This window comes from Callithrix jacchus, chromosome 5 (assembly GCF_049354715.1).
Source record: "Callithrix jacchus isolate 240 chromosome 5, calJac240_pri, whole genome shotgun sequence".
Taxonomy (NCBI): Eukaryota; Metazoa; Chordata; class Mammalia; order Primates; family Cebidae; genus Callithrix; species Callithrix jacchus.
This window is the reverse complement of record NC_133506.1, coordinates 33608822-33614499: the sequence shown is the minus strand read 5'-3', so window position 1 is coordinate 33614499 and position 5678 is coordinate 33608822.

The window sequence follows — 5678 nt, the reverse complement described above, 5'->3', positions numbered from 1 at the left end:
TTTTCCAAACCTTCTTCTGTATGTTTGCATTTGGATACTGTACGTATCTTTACTTATCTGTTCTCATAGAAATTGGACAGTCTTGTGGAATCGCACCTCATGCAATGTCCCGCAATGCGCTTTCTTCACTCCTCATTATGACTTGGAATTCTTTTCGTGTCCACACACAGAAGACTGTCTCTTCTCTTTTTCACCTGCTGAGTGATACTCCCAGGCACGGGTTCCTTATCCATCCCCTGGGCACTTAGGTTGTGATGGGTTTTTGCCTCAAGAGACAGTGCTGGAAAGACCCCTCCCATGCACAGCTCCCTGGGCACATGCACGTGCCATTTCTCTGAGGGTTTCTTTAATTTGAGAATGAGACAATATTTGCAAAGACTTTCAGAGCTTTATTCCTGGCTTTTTTATTTTAAATTATTCAAACATTTTTGAAAACCATGTTATTGAGATATATTTCACATACCATAAAAGTCATGCATTTAAGTGTGCAATTCAATACCTTTTAGTGTATTTACAGATTTGTGCAAACATCACCACTATCCAATTTTAGAATGTTTTATTTTTCTTTCTTTCTTTCTTTTTTTTTTTTTTTTTTTTTGAGATGGAGTCTCGCACTGTCACCCAAGCTGGAGTGCAGTGGCGCCATCTCAGCTCACTGCAACCTCTGCCTCCCGGGTTCAAGCAATTCTACTGCCTCCACCTGCCGAGTAGCTGGGACTACAGGCGCGTGCCACCATGCCCAGCTTATCTTTGTATTTTTAGTAGAGACAGGGTTTCACTGTGTTGGGCAGAATGGTCTTGATCTCCTGATCTCGTGATCCGCCTGCCTTGGCCTCCCAAAGTGCTGGGATTACAGGTGAGCGCCACTGTGCCCGGCCTACTTCCTTCTGTAGTGTTTGGAAACCCCACCCTGACTCTGCCCTGACTTGCTGTGGCCCTGGGGAAGGTTGTTGCCCCCTCTGAAGCCCAGCAGTGGGTATTCCTACTCTGCTACCCACATATCACAGGTCTGTCTTTTTTTCTTCCTCCCAGTGGCTGTCCAGGGATTGCAGAAGATATGATTGGAGGATAAGTCAGGTCCAGATCTCTCATCTCTGGTGCAGACAACGGGGCTGAGAGAGGCCCTAACACCTCACCCTGGCTCCTGGTCCTGCCAGGGGCAAGTGGCATCACAAATCCTTTCAAACAGAGCTCCCAGGCTAACCCCAAGAACCTGGCTTGGGCTTGAACAAGTTCTCTCTCTCTCCTCCTTAGAACTCCTGGTGCAGGTCATTAATTCATTCAACAAACCTTTATTGAGCAGCTACTAAGAGCCAGGTGGGTAGAGGGAGACAAAGATACACAAACAATAGAACTTACACAAGGTAGGCTGTGACTATGTCCTGTGGGTGTGGGGCCAAGGAAGCAAGAAAGAAGTCTCTGGGTGGGTTTCAAGAGGATGGGGCTTAAAGCCTGGGTTAAACTTTGATAGGTGAAGGGGAAGGCCATCCTGGGTAGAGGGCACAGCTGGAGCAAAGGCCTGGAGGAGGGTGTTTGCAGGGTGTATTTGGGGGAAAGTACCGTGTCTGGTGAGGCTGGAAGGGATGAATGTGGAAGATGTGATTGAAGGGTAAGTTGGGTCCACCCTGCAGGGCCTTCAGTGCCTCGTGAGGCCTGGGACGTGATTCGGGCTTTTACAGAAACAGAAACTGATGCTTCAGAGAAGAATGAAAGTGCCTGCCTGCTGTCCATCAAGCTCAAGGGGCTGGGACCCTGTGCCGGCTGCAGGGCTAGTGGAAGGGGGATGGACTGCACTTGGAGGGGGATACATTGTGGGGTCAGAGCTGAGTACAAGATGACCAGGTCAATTTCTCCATCTGCAAAGTGGACACACTGGAAAAATCCTCCCTCCACATGCAGATGCCCTGCTCTCTGTCCCCCACAGCCTGGGACACCCAGATCCCACCCCAGACAGGCCACTTTCTCCAAGAGCTTGAGAGGTCACGCCTGCCCCCTGACATTTTCCCTATGTCCCATCCTAACACCCCTACTCCACCCCATCCCACCTCAGGGGAGTCTGCCCCACCCTCCTCATGCTCCTTCATGCCAGACGCTGCTCATCCCGTTAGTCAGTAGCTGGTAGAAAAGCCTCTAGATGCCCAGCAGACTCCTGCCCACCCTGCCCTCCCTCCCTCTCCCATCAGCTGTCCAGGTCTGTCTCTGGCCTGGGGGCACCTTGTCCCTAATGAGTGGCTGGGCTGAGCCACAGCCTGGGATCTGGGCATGCTGTGTGACCTCAGGCAGTTTCTCCAGCCTTTCTGAACTTTAGTCTTTTTTCTTTATTTACTTCCCTCCTTCCTTCTACTCTTCTTCCAGTTGTCGGTAACTCATCCCTCCCTCTCAGGCCATAAACATGTACTAAGCATCCAGTGCACGCCACGCACCATGCTCTAGGAGAGAGGTGCAGTCCTCAGAGGCCTCACTTGCCGAAAGGTCTAGGACTGGACATGGCCCATGCTCCTGAGCACTGCCCTGGAGGGCGTGGGGTGACAGGACTGACCTCTGAACCTCAGGGGAGCAGGCACAGGCCCTGCTTTCCCACTTCCTGACTGTGTGGGCTTGGGTGACGCATTTCACCATTCTGAGCCCTGGGTTCCTCATTTAACAAATGATAAGAATCATATTGTGAGGTTTCAGTGGAATGTCTGGCTGGTAAGGGGTTATTCCAGAGTTTCTAAATGTTCACTTTTGTCTCCACCTGAGAATCCTTGTGGAAGGGGCTGAATCTCTCGGACGCTGGGATTCCAGGCATCAGTGATCGTGGGAACAAGGCTTGTTTGGGAGACAGAGTCTTTCTGAGCAACACTTGCCAAATGTTCTACAATGACTGCAACCTGCTTCACCCACACATGGGAACCTCCCTTTTTTTGGAGAGTCCTGACTCTTGATGACATCATCATAAAGCTTAGGTGACATTTATTGAGTACTTACCATGTGATCAGCACTATAAAACATGATCTCTAATCCCCAGTGACAGGGACTCTTACTATACCTATTTTATAGAGAAGAAAACTCGGGCTCAGAGAGGCCTAGTAATTTGCCCAGGGTCACACAGCCAAGAGTGACCTCAGAGCCCTCCTGTTTAGGTGTCTGCCCATTGCACAGCACTTCCTTTGGATGGATGACAAAGCGCCCTGACTGTGGACCTTGAGCCCATGATCAGCCTCTCTGGGACTCAGTGGAGTTTTGAATCCTTTAAGACAGGGCACAGTTTCCCAGTCCCTTTGAACAGGTGGGAAAACTGAAGCCCAGAGCGGGGCAAGGATGCCTGGTCACTGGGACTGGAATCCAGGTCTCTGGGCCCAACCTGGGGTCTGGCCTCTGTCTGCCACCTTCCCACAAGCCAGTCCTGACTCCAGCTGGCCGCATCCTGGGGTTGCTCAAGGCCATGCGTCACTCAGGTGGCCATAGTTCTGTGGAATGTGGGAGAGGAAGTGGAGGCAGCTGGCTGGGTCGGGGACAGGCCTGGAATTCTGTGCTAAGCTCCAGGAATATAACCTAATGGGATCCTTGTCACAGCCAGCAGCCACTGAGAGCTGACTGTTTGCTGGCTGCTGTGTAAAAACTCTCCATAAATTAGCTCACTCAGTCCTCACGACACTCTGCGCAGTAGGGACCATTACTGTCCCCATTTTACAAATGAGGAAACTGAGGCACAGAGGTTAAGTGACTTGCTGTGTAGTGGACATGGCTACACAGTGAGGAGGCCAAAATGTAAAACCAGGGCGGCACGACACACCCACTCTGTGTGATGAGGTCAGTCCAGGCCTGCGGGAAGAGGGAATAGAGACGTTCAGAATGGGGCTGCTGCTGCAGATGGAATTGACTATTTCTCAAATCAGACATTTCTGGGGGCTGGTGGTGAGCCAGGCACCATGCTGGACACCATGGTCAAGAAGAGTTTAAAAATCTTGGGTGGGCCGGGCACGGTGTTTCATGACTGTAATCCCAGCACTTTGGGAGGCCAATGCATGTGGATCACTCGAGCTCAGGAGTTCAGCCTCGGCGACATAGTGAGACCCCTATCTCTACAAAAATCAGAAGTATTAACCAGGCATGGTGGTGCACTTCTGTAGTCCCAGAGCCTCAGGGGAGCTGAGGTGATAGGATCGCTCGAGCCCGAGGGATAGCGGTGCAGTGAGCCAGGATCATGCCACTGTTCTCCAACCTGGGTGACAGAGTAAAATCCTGTCTCAAAGAAATAAAAATAAAATACTTAGGGGGCTCCCTGTCCTCTAGGGAGCTCCCAGGCTGAGGGTTTTTAAAAGAAAAAGTACCTGGTGGAAAAGGCCAAACCCATTCTTTCATTTGGAACAGGGCTGACACCTGTGGAAACACAGCCTTCCTTCCACGGACCTGACTGTCCCTGCACCTCCTGTCTCTCCTTGGGGTCCCCAAATAGCTAGGTTCTGGGACACTGGCTATCTCGGCACCAAGCCTCAGGGACCCCAGTTACTGCATGCTCACCATGTACAAGACACACAACCTCGGTCATTTAGATTGAGTCTTACTCAGGCCTGTGAGGGAGAGATTCTTGCCCCCATTTTGCAGAGGAGGAAACTGAGGCCTGGAGAGCCAAAACCCTCCCCATGGCCACACAGCTGGTCAGGGGCAGAGTGGGAACTTGAGCCCTGGCCTCTTGACTGACTTCCCTCTGGGTCAGGTGATTCTCCTCACCCTGCTCTTTCCTCTGAGCTTCCAGTGGCTGCAGCAACGTCTGTAACATGGGTGATTACGGGTCGGCTGGACCCAACAAGGCGTCTGTGGTTTTGTTCACTGAGACTCCAGCCAGAACCCATTTGACCCAGGGACAAATATCTACTGAAGCAACCCGGTTTTTTTCCGTGTGCTATGTGTCATCTAGTAATGGAGATGGAGGATGCTTTTATAGTCCAAATTTATCAATAGATGTAGAGCTTGTTCCAGAAAAAGTGCTGGGGGAGCCCCGCAGCCCTCTGTCTCTCCAGGAACCCTTCTGCTCAGGCCTCACAGTGCATTGGGAAGCACAAGAGACCAGGCGACCAGAGATACCAGCATGAGAGATGGGCCCCCTGGTTGCCAGGTTCAAGGAGCCCTAGGCTTAGCCCTTGGAAGGTTGGCCTTGCTCCTTTCTGGCACACAGTGGGTTCTCAAGAAAGCTCGGTGGATGGATAGATTGAGGGAGAGAGGGAAGAAAAGGCAGAGGAGGGATGGATGAAAGGATGAATTGGATGGATAGGTGGATGGATGGGTGGATAGATGGGTGGATGGATGGGTGGATGGATGGGTGGATGGATGAATGGATGGATGGGTAGATGGATGGGTAGATGGATGGGTGGATGGATGGCTTAGACAGATACAAGGATGGGTGAGATGGGAGGATTATCTGGGTTTTGCTTCAGGGAGGGATATGGTTGTCTCATTTTTGCAGGTGCATCTGCATTTCTGTACCTGAGTCCATGCCTGCATGTGTGTCCACCTCTGGGTAGCCACATCTTTGTGTGTCTGTGCATGCCCTCTCTGATTTTGCGTCCACATCTGACAATGGCAGTTGGTGTCTGGAGGTCTGTGTGTGCGCCAGTTGCCTCTGGACACCTGCTCATCTGCGTCCACAGCTGTGTATGGCTCACAGTCAAGGCTACCTGGCTATGTGTCAGACC